Source organism: Humulus lupulus, chromosome 9, assembly GCF_963169125.1.
Source record: "Humulus lupulus chromosome 9, drHumLupu1.1, whole genome shotgun sequence".
Lineage (NCBI taxonomy): Eukaryota > Viridiplantae > Streptophyta > Magnoliopsida > Rosales > Cannabaceae > Humulus > Humulus lupulus.
In genome coordinates, this window is record NC_084801.1 from 5,145,129 (window position 1) to 5,162,923 (window position 17,795).

General features: G+C 33.6%; 1 pseudogene; it reads right to left on the reverse strand.

Annotated features, from left to right (window-relative positions):
- Nucleotides 1–32: 32 nt before the first annotated feature.
- On the reverse strand, nt 33–9,690 carry LOC133800638 (probable LRR receptor-like serine/threonine-protein kinase At1g53420; annotated as a pseudogene).
- Between the last annotated feature and the right edge of the window lie 8,105 nt (nt 9,691–17,795).

The window sequence follows — 17,795 nt, forward strand, 5'->3', positions numbered from 1 at the left end:
TCAATGTCTTCTTCCTTCTCAATTTTTGCATCACTTACATTTTCTTCAAGTTTCTTAAATTTACAAAATTTGGAATTTCCCCTTCTAGTTTATTGAAGTTAAGATCTCTACAAAATAAAAAGCTTAGATGTGAGTTATGTCAGGACATGCAATAAATTAATTTCACTAACAAAACAGTAACTACAGAGATAAAGTGTTCTTTTAAGTAGAGAATTTGGCAAGTGAATAGAAGAATTACAATATTTCTAGAGCTTCCAAACTGGGCATATATTCAGGAATATTTCCTCTTAAATTACAGCTCCTCAGCACCCTGCCAGCGATTTCATACATAATCATACAAGTTCAATATTTTTCAAATATTGGGTATTTCTCAGAGACACAAATTTATATATAGCTTACAATCTTTGCATGTTTGTCATGTTACTCAAGTCCAGAAAATTTGAGCTCATCTCTCCATTTAAGTTAGATAGACAGGAAGGAATTGGCCCATCGAAACCACATGCTTCCATTTCTCTGTATAGATGTAGTATGTAAAATCAACATATCTATTGTTCGTGATTTTTTAAAACCAAATTGATCAATGGCTCTTACAACTTCTCAACTTGTTTCAAAATGCCAAACTCTGGAATCCTTCTTGTGAAGTAGTTACTACTGATCCTACTGCAATGAGAAAACATGAGTCAAGATTCAAGTGACATAAAACTTGGTTCATTTTGGTCACAGAGTTACAGTACAAATTTACACTTAACAGTTGATTTAACTTGGTGAGATTAGTGAGATCAGGGAACTGTTTGCAGCAAGAGTCGAAGCATAATTTAATTATTGTTGTCAAAAGATACCTCTGTACTGAATATTGTTTGTTTGTGTAGTTGGAATAATACGTTTTCTGACCACCATGAATTGTCGAACCACACCAGACATGTGATAGCAAAAAGGAAATTGAGAAAGAATTCTGTTCAATCTTTATTATCAAGAAAAGGTTATTACAAGTGATGATATATCAGCTGGTATATAAGACAAGCTGTAAAACAGAATAACAGAACTATAACTAACTGTCATAACTAATCCTATGCTAAACATAACAGAAAAGGAATTAGTACAGCTAATTATCTCTGACAGCCCCCCTCAAACTAAGTGTGGAGGCTGAGACAACATTTAGTTTGTCTCTAAGTAAGGCAAAACGGGAGCTGGAGATAGGCTTTGTTAAACAGTCAGCAATTTGATGGTCAACTGGTACACGATGCACTTGAATCTGTCTTTGAAGCACTTTGTCCCGTACGAAGTACAAATCTATTTCAATATGCTTAGTCCGAGCATGAAGAACCGGATTAGTAGCCAACATGACAGAACTGAGATTGTCACACCAAATAGAAGGAAGACCAACCACAGAAACATGTAACTCAGTAAGGAGTGACTGAATCCAAGCAATTTCAGACACAACAGTAGCAAGGCTACGGAATTCTGCTTCTGTGGAGGAACGAGATATGGTGCTCTGCTTCTTGGACTGCCAAGCAACAAGGTTGTCACCAAGATAGACATAGAACCCAGTAGTGGAACGCCTATCATCAGGATCAGATGCCCAATCAGCATCACAGAAAGCTTCTAAGGACAGAGTTGCAGCTGGACGCAAGTGTAAGCCAAAATCTAAGGTACCAGCCAAGTACCTTAAAATTCTTTTGACAGCAACCCAATGAGATTGCAGGGGAGAATGCATAAACTGGCAGACCTTGTTAACACTATAAGCAAGATCAGGTCGAGTAATCGTAGCATACTGTAAACCACCTACAATAGACCGATAAAGCGTAGGATCAAGAACCGGATCACTACCATAGGATGAGAGACGAAGACCACTATTCATAGGAGTACTTTGAGTTTTAACACCTTGCATTTCAGCTTTACAAAGGAGATCTTGCAAATATTTTCTTTGAGATAAGAGTATACCTTCTGATGTATGAAGGACCTGGATACCCAAGAAATAGTCAACAACACCAAGATCCTTTAAGGCAAATGCATGACTGAGATCATTAACCAAAGAAGTAACCAGTTTATCACTGCTGCCAACCACCAAAATGTCATCAACATAAACCGGGACATAAGTGGTATGAGTAGAAGTAGCACGAATAAATAAGGAGTGGTCTACTTTAGCTGAGACAAAACCAAAACCAGTGAGAGCATTAGACAGCTTTTCAAACCATGCTCTTGGTGCTTGCTTTAATCCATATAAAGCTTTGTGAAGTTTGCACACTTTGGTTGGAGAGGATGAATTTATGAACCCTGGTGGTTGAATCATGTAAATGTCCTCATTCAAATCACCATGTAAGAACGTATTATTAACATCAAGTTGCCTAACTTTCCAACCTTTGGAAATGGCTAGAGTAAGGACTACTCTAATTGTCACTGGTTTTACAACTGGACTAAAAGTCTCACTATAGTCAAAACCTGCTTGTTGGTGGAAGCCTTTGGCCACAAGTCTCGCTTTGTACTTAGAGATAGAACCATCAGCATTTTCTTTAACTCGGAACACCCATTTGCAACCAATGGGGGATCGACCAGGAGGTAAATCAACCAAACTCCAGGTATTATTGCTTTGTAAAGCTTCAAACTCAGTGTGCATAGCAACTGTCCATTGTGGACTTGAAAGAGCAGCTTTATCCGAGGAAGGCTCAAGTGTGGCAGCAAGCACCCGTGATTTCCGAATGCCTGACTTGGCCCGAGTTTGCATAGGATGAGTATTAGGAACAGCTGCATTAGAATCATTAGTTTAATAGGTATAACAGAATGTGCACAATCATTAGTAACATTATGGCCAGAACATGGACTAACTGACTCAGATTGAGTATGAAAAGGAGATACTGGAGTAGATGGTAAAGAGGCTGAAGGGCCAGAAATATTAGTGAGAGGTTGTGAATTAGTGGAAGAACTCGGATTGGACACTGAAGTAGCTAGTGTTGGGAAGGACAGACTAGAAAGAACAGGTGGAGATGCAAATGTTTGGAACTGAGAATTTTGAACAGAGGAACACTAGCCAGCATTTAAAGAAGCAGCATGTGAATAAAGAAAGGCAAACTCATCAAATAAAACATCTCTAGAAATGTGTGGGGAAAAGTCTTAGCGGAGTTTGGTATCCTTTGGTGTATGCCCTCTAACTGTTCTCAATTGTTTTTGACTAGGTTAGGGGGCGGCAAACGGGTTTCGAGTCTTTGGCAAACTACCGTGCTGGCAACCTTTTGGGCTTTATGGCTAGAGCGAAATAACAGACTTTTTGAAGATACTTCCAATTCGGCGGAGTCTACTTGGGATAAGATAAAATTTTGGGTGGTCACTTGGGTGTATAGACACAAATGTTTTGAGGGAGTTGCTTTCTCTGATCTTATTAGAGATTGGAGTAATTTCTGGATTTAATTTTTATGGGTGGGGTTTGTTGTGAGTTTTTTATTTTATTTTATTCTTACTGTTGTAACCACGGTTTTCCTCCGCCATAAGTGAGGGCTCTCAATTTTATTGGGAGGAGGTCAACCTTTCTGACCTCTCTCTTTTTCAAAAAAAAAAAAAGAAATGTAAACTCTACCACCTTTAGCCAAACATTTGTAGCCCTTATGTGTGAGACTATATCCAACAAAGACACATGGAATAGATTGATATTGCAACTTATGTTTATTATAGGGCCTTCAATTTGGATAGCACAAGCAGCCAAACACTTTCAACATGGAATAATCCGGTTTGATATGAAACAAAAGCTCAAGTGGAGAGACATGTCCTAAGAGAGGGGTAGGCATTCTATTTATGAGAAACACTGCTGTGCGAAAAGCTTCATCCCAATACTTTAATGGCATAGAAGATTGAGATAAGAGAGTTAACCCAGTCTCCACTATGTGTCTATGTTTCCTTTCCGCCACACCATTTTGCTCATGAGTGTGAGGGCAGGACACACGATGAATAATCTCAGAGGATTGAAGTAAATCAGTAAATGCACGATATTCACCCCCCCAGTCAGTTTGGATAGCTTTAATTGGTGTCCCTAGTTGAAGCTCTACTTGTGCTTTAAAGCTAGTGAAAGTGGGTAAGGCTTCAGATTTTGTTCGAAGCATGTATATCCAAGTCTGCCTGGAATAAGCATCAAGAAAACTAATGTAATACTTATAGCCACTAGCAGAGCTATGAGGTGATGGACCCCATAGATCCGAGTGTAAGAGTTGCAATGGTTCTGTATAAACTGTGGTAGAGATAGGAAAAGGTAGTTTATGATGTTTACCCAGAGAACATGCTACACACAAGTCTGAATGCTTTTTATTATTAAGTTTGATATTACAAGATGATAAGACTATTTGTAAAATTCGAGAAGTAAGGTGGCCTAGCCTATTATGCCACAAGGAAAAATCAGAGTTGGATACAGACAGTGTAGGAGTATAACAAGCTTCAGTTTGTACATTATTGACACTAGAAGAACTGATTTCAGTAGACTCAGAGTTGGATTGCTCACTTGCCAATCGTCCTAATTGAATAGAATCAAACTTGTAGAGGCCTTTATCAAGCTTCCCAACCAATAAGGTCTTCAAGGTAGCCTGATCCTTGACACAGCAGAAATTTGGGTGAAACTCAAAAAATACGTGGTTGTCATTAGCAAACTGAGATACACTAAGCAAATTTTTGGTTATGGCAGGGACATGAAGCAAGTTATTTAAAGTAAGTGTTTGAGAAATAAGTGGAGAAGAGAAAACAGATTGGCCAATATGTTTAATGTGCAAACTTGTACCATTCCCCATATGAATTTGTTGTGGTCCATTGTAGTCAGTGCTATAGGTCAAGTAGGAAGCATCAGGTGTAAGATGATGAGTCGCACCCGAGTCTGGATACCAGCAAGGATCGACAACGCACTCAGGAGTAGCATAAAGAGCTTGCATTTCTGCCATAGCAGCACTGCCTTGAAACCCTTGGAAACTCTCAGGACCAGAAAAGGACTTATCAAAACGATAAAAACATTGTTTTACCGTGTGGCCAGATTTGTGACATAATTGACACTCTGGTTTCTGACCCCAAGCAATGAACTGACCACGTCCAGCTCCCCTAGTGTTAGACGTCTGACCACGACTGGTACCAGCTGAGTGTCCTCCACAAGCACCAGACAAATGGTTGAGAGCCAAAAGATGGTCCAAATCCAGGTGGTCCATACCCTAGCCCGTAGCTTTGTGGGCCAAACAACATAGGCACAAAGCCTGTTGATCCCATACCAGAGCCAGAGCCTCCATAGAATCCGTAACCACCGAAGTTAGGGTAAGCACCTCTAGCAAAGGGTGGTGTAGAGCGAAGAGTTTGATTTGCAAGGGGAGTAGTGGCAGAACCTCGGAAGCCAGAGGGAAGTTACGTCTGGGAGATATTTGCTTCACCATCATGAACATCAAGCTCTTTGTTCCCTTTCTCAATCCGAACTTCCTGGGACATGAGGAGAGCTTCAATTTCAGCTACTGAGTATGCATCTGTGCGTGTATTGACAGAGGTAATAAAAACCTCATAGTCCTTGGATAATCCGTTGAAAATTGCTTCAATGTGATCCTGAGGTGTAAGAACATGGCCAATCAAAGCCAAGATATCAACAATTCTCTTGATCTTCAAGAGATAATCATCTAGCGAACCAGACACCATGTGTTGCGTAACAATGTTTTATACTGGTCGATCTTGGCTCGATTATGAGCAACGTAATATTCACTAAGTGCATTCCAGATCTGTGCAGTGGTCTCAAATCCAACCATTCGAGTTAAAATCTTCTCAGTCATGGAGGAGAGAAGCCAAGTAACAAGGATGCTGTCATGTTGATCCCAATCCTCATACTCTGGACTAACACGATCAGCCTCTCGATCTACAGCGGTGAGGTACTTCGGTGGAGTGAGAGTCGAATCAAGGTGCTTGAGAAGTCTACTGCCTTTGATTGCATGGTAAACTTGATGTTTCCATTGCAGATAGTTATGTTCATCTAAACGAACAAAAAGAGAGTGGGAGAAAGTCACTAAAGAGGTTTTGGGAAGAAGAGAGGCATTTTGATTTTGTGATGTAGAGGTAGGAGATGGTAAAGACGAACCGTCATTGTTGGAAGAATCCACCATTGTTAGAAAGAAAAAGTTCTGATACCATGTGATAGCACAAAGGAAATTGAGAAAGAATTCTGTTCAACTTTATTATCAAGAAAAGGTTATTACAAGTGATGATATATCAGCTGGTATACAAGACAAGCTGTAAAACAGAATAACAGAACTATAACTAACTGTCATAACTAATCCTATGCTAAACATAACAGAAAAGGAATTAGTACAGCTAATTATCTCTGACAAGACACATCATATCAAGATTTTGGTTTGGGTAACCGAGAGAGTAAAAAGTGGTGCAAGAAAGAGGTTTGAGACATTCTTGACCTCAAATTCCACTGGTAAGTTTTGCACTTCAGCCATTAATATCAACTTTGACCTTTTCTTTATGTTTGTTTTATCCTGTCTATGGTATGTTCTTACTTCTTCCACTTTGATTTCCCAGTTCCATTTTTTGTAGTTCAAATTCCAATTTCATTCATATTATTTGGATTTGTGAAATTTTTTGTCTAAATAGTTCTGACCATATTTTGACATTTACTATTGGTGGTGATTTATATATCAAACTTAGCCTCGAAATTTCCTATTGTGTCAAGTGATTTATATATTAAATCACTTGCATTTAGGATGAGTTTCTTGTTATAAAATTTTTATTTCAATAATAAAGGACTCATTCTAAACATGAATGACTTAGGGACAACACTTATCGCCATATTAATTAAGGAAATGATTAATACAATCATACAAGGATATTGAATCACTGAGGAAATTCCAGGATAAATTACTATACAAGGTAGAAGGAAAAGACTGCTATTAGGCATAAGCATGCTAAAAATCACAACTAGAATGGGAAATTAGAAGCTTTTGTATACATACACTTCCTTAAAGGTGAGGAGCTTCCATATGATTCAGTTCAAAAGTAGCCATGAACAAGGGAAGGGAGAAGTTTATTACATGCTTTGGATATGGCATGCATTAGCATATATTTTCTTTATTATTATTAATCCCAGAGTTTGTTAAGAGTCTAATTTCCAGATTCAATTCAACTTTATAATAATTTTGTTTTTATTATTAATTATTTTATAATACAATACAATACAATTCAATACAATGTCAAATGTAATATGTCTTTCTCTTTAGATAGATTAATTACTTTCCTTTCACTAGTAAGGTTATACATAATTTGTTTCCAGCCAATTATTTTCAGTAACAACACATGAAAATGAATAATAAAATCATAAAAGATAGTTTTCCTTAATTGTTTGCAAATAATTCTAGTTCACACTTTAACTTACCTAAATGTAAAGACTCTCACTGAAGATAAAGAGATCATGCAGATCCAGAATCAATCCACATTGATGATGAGTTGGATGACTGAGCAAGAAAACTATGAGATTCACTACTGTAGACATGGTGGGGCGAAGTGAAGGTGATGGATTTGTGCACAATAGAGCTACCTTAATCATTCGTTTTGCCTCTTCTTTTTTGAATTTGGATCCCAACTTTGGATCCACCAGCTCCATTACATCCCCCTTTTGTTGTAAGAAAAGGGCCTGCATATGAAGAAGATAACCATTTACCAATATGAAATAATTAGTTATGAGCTGAAGAACATGTTATGAAGTTGTGTGTTACCCAATCTAGAAGGCAAACAAAGTTTTCATCTGGACGATATCTCATGTTGTTTTTGCCAGCCACAATTTCCATAGCCATAACTCCAAAACTATATACATCTGCTTTATCAGTTAAGTAACCCCATAATGCACACTCTGGGGCCATATATCCTCTGCAACAACCACAACCACAATCATTAATTTAGATAAATTTACATGTTAAATGGTTTCACTAACTATTAATAGGAACAAATGATTAGTATCATTGCCATGATATATAGTCTAAATGTTACAGTTTAAAGAGCTAAAAGAAAGATATAGCTCACATAGTTCCAGCAACTCTAGTGCTAATGTGGGTGTTGTCCTCTTCATTTAGTTTGGCCAGACCAAAGTCTGATATTTTTGGGGTAAGTTCCCTATCTAGTAGTATATTTGTGGCTTTGATGTCTCTATGTACAATTTTCAGAGCTGATTCCTCATGTAGGAAAGCCAGACCTCTTGCAATGCCTATACATATTCTTTGCCTTGTATTCCAGTCTAATTTCACTTCAACTTCTTCAGAACCTTTTAAACATTAAAAATAATCAATGAATTAATAATCAAAGTAGCAAAGTACTAAGCCAAAGAAAAGAAGCGAATATAGATAATAAGCTTACCAAATAAAGAATGTGCTAGGCTATTGTTTTCCATGTATTCATAAACCACAACAGTTGCTTTCCTTCAATACAACATCCATGCAATTTGACAAGATTAACGTGACATAATCTGGACGATTGTTCAAGTTCAACCAATATATCTTGGTTCATTTCAGCTATGAATTTATAGTACACATTGTCACTTACAGCACGGATAACTTGGAGAGATTAGTGAGAGACAAAGGGAACTCTCCAGTGAGATTGTTTGCATTAAGATTCCTGAAGAGCCACATCATTTCAATTATGTAACTCGGGTATTGTCTTGGGTCTCACCCATTTCAAGCACACCCTGTAATCAAATGGTTACTTTGAAAAGACTAGAGATACTCACAAATAAGTCAAGTTCACCAATTTCCCAAGCTCAGAGGGAAAACAAGTTGCTCTCCAAGGCCCTGAACTTAAGAGAGTGTTATATTATAAACAAATGAAAGGAGTTTAAAATAGAGAAATTAAGGGTTAAGAGAAAGAGCAGGGATATGGCATTCATTATGAGCAGGGATGAAGCAATTGCATACGATTTCATTGATGTATTTTTCTGTGCGTGGTTTATCAACAGTCGTTTCGTTTACTACAAGGGTCATCGAAGTTCCAGTCTGTCTTGTTCATTTGTGTAGCTATTTCTTTAATGGCTTCCACTGCATGCATAATAATAATTATAAACCAAAGAAGATTAACCCTTTAGTGATCAAAAGAAGAACAAGAACAAGACCAACACAAGGCACTTAAGTAGCTAGCTAGCTAGCAATTATTATAGCTTTTCGACCACTAAAGGGTTAATATGAAAACAAAAGCAAGAAAAGTGAGAGAGCTTTTTCACCTTCAGCCGTTGGAAGAGTAACGCCAGCTTGGGCTTTCCATTGGATTAATGGTGACAAGAAGAAGACGAAGAAGACGAAGAAGAAGAACAGAATAAACATTGTGATTGTGATGAAGCTTTTAAAGAAATAGCTAAGCAACTGAACAAGTATGACGACGGGCAGTTCGATGACCCTTGAAATCTACCAGCATACTCTTCTAATATCCCACTCACAGAATATTACACAAATGAAGTCTTCTGCAATTGCTCCATCCCTGCTAATAATGAATGCCATATCCAAAGCTTGTAAACTCCTCCTAGCTCAAGGCTACATATATATACTATAATCACCATGACTCAAGGCTACATATAGCTCAAGTAACGCCAGCTTGGGCTTTCCATTGGATTAATGGTGACAAGAAGAAGAAGAAGAACAGAATAAACATTGTGATTGTGATAAACATTGTGATTGTGATGAAGAACAGAATATATGATCGCCACAGAAGAAAGTGTGATTGTAAATACATTAATTTATGTCTATAAAGAGAGAAAGAAATGATGCAAAATGAGCCCAATATGTGCAGTACATGTTTTATTGGGGCCCTAATACTCAACATTCCATTGAAAGCCCAATGTACAATATTAGCCCAATGTACAATACGCCGTATGAGATATTTATCAATAACACTTCTTAAAAAATGTCATTTTTCAATATAATATAAAGTATAAAATGTCATTTTTGATAATTATTTTGTTGGATTAAAAATATTAACCTATATGCATAACAATCATGATGTAGAATAAACAGATGTTTATATGGAAATGAATAGGATCGAATATGTGTACCTCCATCCATTGATTTGGTAAACCTCAATCTAAAAATTTTTGATCTACAAAAAAAAGAACGAGTACACGAGCTTCTAAGCTCTCACTAACTATTTTAGATGAAGTTATTGAAAGTCAGAATGACCAGTGAGTTTGAAGAGTTAGCAATTGGGAAATTCACTCTAACTAATTAGGAAATTAAAAATTGGATAACAAATAAATATTGATCATTTAATATTTGAATATTTTGTCATATTAAATCAATTAATTATAAAAATATTCCATCACATTTTACATGTGCTTTGGTTTTTAAGAATAGGATAATGTACCAAATTTACTACTTTTTTACAAAATTTGCCACAAAATTCAATGCGGACAAAATTGTCTTTGTCATTGCCCTTGCCCCAAGTTCTTTTGACTAGATTGTGTAATATCCAGTTTGAAATTATTTATTTATTTATTTACATTAAATAAATAATTAATGAATTATGTTGTGGAATAATATTTGATTATATAGAAGAGGAGTGGATCACTTAGATTGAGTATTTGAGAACTTTAGTATATAAAAATATATATATATATAAGTTGGGATATTTATTTTTAGAAAGTATATAGTTTTGTGTTATATCTTAATTCTAGAGCCCTACAATAATTTTAGAAAATTATTTGGCTATCATGAAATATTTTTTTAGGATTTTGGGATGTGATTTTATGTCTTAGAGATACATATTATTCATGTAAATACTTTTGGATTATGATTTTACTTTAATCATAAAAAATAATCTTGGATTATAGTATATAGTGCAGCCGAATATAATGTAAATATTTGAGACTTTAGACTATAGTTTTTTAAGTTTAATTATTTTAATGGGCCTATATGACATTATTGAAGATAATAGGTAGTTATGGAAGTTATTTAAGATTTAAGATATTGATTGGTTATTATGTGGGTGACTAAGTGGCTTAAGTGGGAACTAAGTACATAATTAGTGACATATTTATGTATACTATATACAAATAATGTGCAATATGCACATTTGCTAAATTTTATTTATAGAATTTATTAATTATTATTATTAAATTTATATTAATGTCATATAAATTTTGAAATAAATATCCTATTTTAATTAAATAATTTATTTATTTTTGTTTATGTTTGTTCTAATTTTTTAATTTGGGAGTGACAACATGATATTATATATTATAAGTTTAATCTAATATTAAATATTATACGTGAATTTTCAATTTAAGTTTCTTGCTTGTTTTTTTAAAAAAAAGTTTGTTGCTAATTCAGAGCATATTATATTATATGTTTAATATGATATTATTCTAATAAATGAGTTTAAGTTTAATAAAATTTTATTTAAGTTATAAAACATATGATTTTATTATTTTTAAATAATTATCATTGTAAAATATCTCAAAAATATCATATTTTAATTTGTTTAATTATTTATTATTTTAAAATAATTATCATTGTAAATATCTGAAAAATATCATATTTTAATTTGTTTAATTATTTATTATTTTTAAATAATCATTATTGTATAATATCTGAAAAATATCATATTTTGATTTTTTTTATCTTATTTAAGTTTGAGTGTTTACAAACTCTCGTTAAATATAAGAATATTTTCTTAAATATAAGAATATTCTGTTAAAATTAATATTAAAAAAATAAAAAATCGTTAAAATCAAGAATTTTCGTTATCTACACACTTATTACATAGAAGAGATATTAGCTAATAAAAAGAAATGGTGGGAAAGGAAAAGATTTGAATGAAGTGAGGGCTGAGATAAGAGGGGGTGAAGTGGGCGGTTTTAAGAGAGAAAATAAGAGAAAGGAAAAGAGAAAGAAGAATGAAAAGGGAACTTTGTTATTAATAGTGCTCGACCAAGGTTATTGATCATCAAGGGTGAGTCTCTGGATTTTCTAAATACTTAGGATCATAGATGGCCACTAGAATTATCATTGATATTGTAGAAATTGGAAGACCAAAACTTGAGATTGAAGTTTGTAGTTTCGATCTAGGCCTTGAACCATTCACAAAGGGTAAGCTTTGATCTATTCTTTTGATAATTTTGGGTGGAGAGTTGTTCTTAGAGATTATTGTCATGTGTGTAGAGTTTGAAACCAAGAAGAGAGAAAGGAACACCAAGATTCAGCCATAATACGTAATGTAGCGTTCTTGACTTCATCCTTTTTGTTTTGATGTATGATCTTGATAGAATATATATATATATATATATTACATTTGAATAGATCGATGTGTTTGTTTTGATCTTTGATGATGGGATATCTATGATAATTGAGGTTATAGTGAGTGGATCTAAGTTTGATGGTGCTGTTGAGGGGTAGTTACCATTTTGAGGGATGGTTATTGTCGTGGTGTCCTTCATCATTAGACGTTGTCGTGGTATAATTTTGGGTGGTTACCATTGAAGGACACCACAACAACGTCTAATGATGAAGCTGATGGTGGCAGTGTGCACCAAAAGTACATAATGTTTTTTTTCTTTTCAAAGAAGTCCTCTAACGACCATTTTCAAACGTTGACCTTTTTTAGAGGCGTTGACCACCAGAGAACAGAAAAATGCTATCGTTTTCTAGTGAGTTAACAAAGTAGGAAAATAGGGTCATTACAAGTTGCCTCCCACTTCTGGAATGAACAATACTCTATGAGATTGATGGTCAAGCAAACCTCGTACTTTCACTACTTGATCCCTCTAGTTTTTTTTTACATCCATGCTATTGATCCAATGATTAGAGTTACGAAACCAATTACCATGTTATGTTACTGGTTACAACTCTAGAAATTGTAATCAGTTACAAACTTACTCTGAACATTGGAACCAATTATTATGTTATGTTTGCAACTGGTTACAACTCTAAAAATTGTAATCAATTGCAAAGTCACTCTAAAATCTAGAACCAGTTATACTATGACATATTTTTAATTGGTTACAACTCTAAACATTGTGATCAGTTACAAAAGCACGCTAAAAATTATAACCAGTTACTGTGCCATGTTTGTAATTGTTTACCACTCTAAAAATTATAATCAGTAACAAAATCACTCTAAAAACTGTAATCAATTATTGTGGCATGTTTGTAACTGCTTACATTATTCCTTGTTTGAGATTTGTGATTGGTTCTATGTTTGTAATTAATTCCAAACTTGTAACCAGTTACCATTCTCAAACTGAAAAATGTTATAACCAGTTCTAGGTTTGCAATTTTTTTCTTCTTCTTTTGGCTCCATACTTGTAACTGGTTACTATTCTCAAACTGAGAAATATTGTAACTTGTTACCAATGTGAAATTGAGGAAGTAGTAATTGGTTATAGATGTTACATAAATATTTTTATCTCACTTGATTAATTTTTACAATTTTTAAAGTGGGTAACCAATTACAAATATGATACTAATTGGTTACAATTTTGTAGAGTAATTGCCGGTTACAAATCAACATGTCACACTAGTTATAATTTTTAGATTGGTAATTTTTTTATCTTAGTTTTCTTATTTTAATACAAGTTTGGAGTGTAATTGTACACAAATACAACTTGAAACAAGCTGATGTGATTTTATTATTTATAAATACATAGATTGCTTTGAATATATAAAACCATGTATATACTTTCATACTATATTTAAAGTAATCTTTACTAGTTTCTTTTTTTTAGCCAATTCTATGGATATTTGTATACGATAAGTTTACATGATCAAAATAATTATAATTCAATAACATACAAAATAATTTAACTTGAAAAATTGTTTGACCAAAATTGGACTTAGGGTATCATTTTTTTCAATTTTACAAAACACAGGATCTGATTTGTCATTTAACAAGATACATGGACTGATTGAGTATTCAGGCAAAACACAGAGGCCAAACTAGTTTTTTGCCATTAATATATTATTGTATGCATGGATATTAATGTTAGTTTTGTCATCTAAACGAATTAATTTGAAAATATAATTAATGTGTAATTGTTATTGTTTTTATGAATTAAAAAATATTATTTTTTTTATAAAAAAAATATTAGGGGCCGCCTCTAATAATAAAACATTATGGCGAAAAATGAATCCAAAACCACCAAATTAATCAATCATTAGCGGTGATGTTGAAAGCCGCTGCTAATGTTAACTTATTAGCTGTGACATTGTGTGTCACCACTATTTTTTGGACTTTCAATGTCTCCCACTGGGAGACATGAGATGTCTCTCACGTCTCCCAATAAGAGACATTGAAAGTCACTGGGAGACTTTTCAGTGTCTCCCATTGGGAGACGTGAGAGACATCCCATGTCTCCTAGTGGGAGACATTGAAAAGTCTTTCAGTTTTTTTTTTAAATAAATAAATTAAATTAAAATATAATTAATATTAATTTAAATTGATTTAATAGTTAATTAAAATGAAATTGATTTAATAATTAATTAAATTAAAATTGATATAATTAATAAAATAAAATTGCAAGTCTTCATTAATGAAAATTTAGATTGTTTTACAAGATAATCAATATTTGTTAGACATATGAAAAATTAATAAATATTGCACTATAAATGAAGAAAGCAGTAAAAAATGTAAGAAAACCTAACAACAAGGTCGGTAACTTTGGATTATCGGTAACACATCTGTCGCTCATTCTTGTCGTAACTCGTCAATTTGTGTCTCTGTAGGTGGCGTACTTGTTAGCTGAAAAAAATATCGACTCCATTCCTATATTACGTAGATAACCTATTTGCTGACATCTACTTTCTATCCAAATCTTCTCCTATGTCTATGAAAAATAAAATAAACAACACTAAATAAGCACATGATAGAGCTTATGTCTATATAAAGCTAATTGTTTGTAAATTTGAGCAGCATTCCCCCTATATTATTAACCTAACCATCTATCAATTTAATCAAACCAATCAAGCAAGGACAACATAATTTAAATACAAGAAAAAAAATAAAAAAATGGCCCCGCTTCATAAAAAGAAGTGTGTTTATACCAAAGCTGTAAGGCAATTCAGAGAAGTGTGTTTCATAAAGAGTATAATAGCCCTGCTTCGTAAAAAGAAGGGTATAATGGTCCATCCCTCCAATTCTGAAAAACTCTTTCACTGACCTTATTTTTTGGATGGCGTACAAGTTGTGAAACAATGTCATCCTCTGCCACATCACGGTCACAAGAATTATGAGGCTCCATCTAAAAATTAATTGATGATTAGTGGAGTTACACATGTTTTTATTAATGATTCAATATTCTTACACTTATTCCATGTGGGATACCATAGTCTAATACACGATTAATCTGTTCAAATTAACCGACATCCAGCATTGTGAAAACATTATTGTCCATGAACAAACAAACAATATATAGGAGCTCTAATATGAAATTAAAAGAAAATAATAAAGTAGTCAAACGCACCTCAGGTCAGGCATGGTGATTTTCTGTGGACACCTGAAGTGTTACGATTGGGACCAAAATCTGTTACATATTATGTATTGATGGATTATTTTTTCAACATTTATTTTTTGAATGAAAGAGTAATAGCCTTTATTTTATATAGGCAAGTACATTACAAGTAAACAAATGGCTGACCAATGAGAAAAGAACAGCTGTAACAACTAATATTTTACTACACACCTAAATAAACCAAAGACTGAGATGAAATCAAGATACAAACTTCACAAATATCTAATATCTGTCTCCCTATCTATAAATAAATGCCTCTTATCTTATGTTTCCAGATTTGTTTCATCTATCATTCCCTTCAATCTGGCACATACAACTTAGACATAATATTGCATAATAGTCTGTAACCTTACAAGACATGAACTTCTTTGGGATAAGAACTTCAATTTTACCAAGTTCAATTCCCTCATGTTAGGCAAACATGCTATACTAAGTCATAATTGTGATTGAAAGAGTTAACCAGATCATTTGATTTGGACAACAACATCAGTCATTTTATCACGAGTGATGATTTGTTAGGAGAGTAATTAAATTATTTGATTTGTTTCCTTAATCAACCTTCCATAATCACTATAAATAGGCTTTTGTATTGTTCTACCAGAGCCATAAACCTTGGCCAAACCAAAACACAGAAGCAGAAAATGTCAAATCCAAAGATATATATGCATACCTGCTTTGTTAAACTTACATGTTTCACTTAAAAAGGAGAACAACGAAATCTAAAGATATTATGATGCTTTGTTATTCCATTTGATTTGAAAGCCTATTGCCGAACCCAAAAATTGTATCATGGCCTTCCATTTGATTCTCCCTATCTGTGTCTTGGTCGGAAATGAAACAACAACAATATTAAAGTACTATTAATATTAAAGGCATAAATATTATATTCATGCATGGTTTATACTACTAAAGCAAGCCAACAAGATTTTTTCTATTATGGAAAGTTAAAAGGCATAATTGCATCATTCTTTTCTTTTGTACCAAATTGCAAATGATAACATAAGCCACAATGCCAATCCCAAAATTGGTCTCTTTCTAGGCATAGCAACTACCCTTTAAACTTTTAATAAGGGATAAGTATATGTCTAACATACACAGTTTTTTTTTTTAAGCAAAATAAACATGTTCACATGAAAATGAAAGATAGAGGAGCTCAAAAGGAGAAATGCCACTGATAAGTTGATGCTAACCCTGGTAGTAATACAAGGCAATAATATAAATCAAAACATAGTATTTATATCAAATAATATCTCATAGAAATTCTTCTCTTCTATTGTTCAGATCAGAAAGCTGTTAGACCAAAAAGAGACACCTTTAAACAAATATACATATTATAGACCAAGGCATGCTAAGTGAAGCTAATTTCAGCAACAAAAATGAACAAGTTCTTCTATTATAGCTAACAAAATATAAGCACGCAATATAAACAATACATGGCAATAGAAATCTCTTGATTGCACAGATTCAAAAAGAGCATTAAATAATCCAAAAGGCTAAGTCGATATATGAAATACCTTATTGCCGACGAGGCCTTTTTCTGTATATGAAAAAGTAGTTCCAAGCAGGGGACATGTAGTTCTTCTATTATTAGTTACTGCAGCATTGAAAATTAATGTTACAGTTAGTTTTACTATTACTATTTACTAAAAAGAATTCAAGGAACATGATGTGTACGTAGTAAAATGGATAATGCATGCATGCATGATATCAAAAATAAACAGAGGCTGAAATTAAGTTCCAGGCTTCAACCATACCAGACTAAATAACTGGTGTATAAAATGAGAAGTGAAAGCTTTCATGCAATTTTGGAGAGAGTGGGAGACAGAGAGATTCTAATGTTACCTCAATGGGAGCAGAATTGAAGTCAATGACCAGACCAGAGATGAAAGCAACAAGTGTCATCAACGAATAATTATTTGCTTCTGTCTTTGTCGCCAAAGTGTGGGAATGGGAACAAGAAGAGAAATGGGGTAAGATTCAATTTTGGAACAGGGAGAAACAGAGAAATTTGAGTCAAAGAAAAATTTATAAATAAGAAACATAAGATAAAACAGAAATAATTAAAAACAAACCCACATCACATGCATTGGAAATATACAAAAAACAAGACTTTAATCTTAAGTTTGGTCAATGTTTTCTTAAAGAAAAAATAGATAAAACAGAGTTTCTTCTTGTGTAATATTTTCAATTAGGAAAGCATGGAAGGTTTTGCCATGGTATGTAGATGATTTTTCTTGCTGATGAGAAGTATGATTTATGATTGATTTGGTACATTAATCTAGTCTTATGTAAAGAAAGAGTTCTTCATTGTAGTAAATGA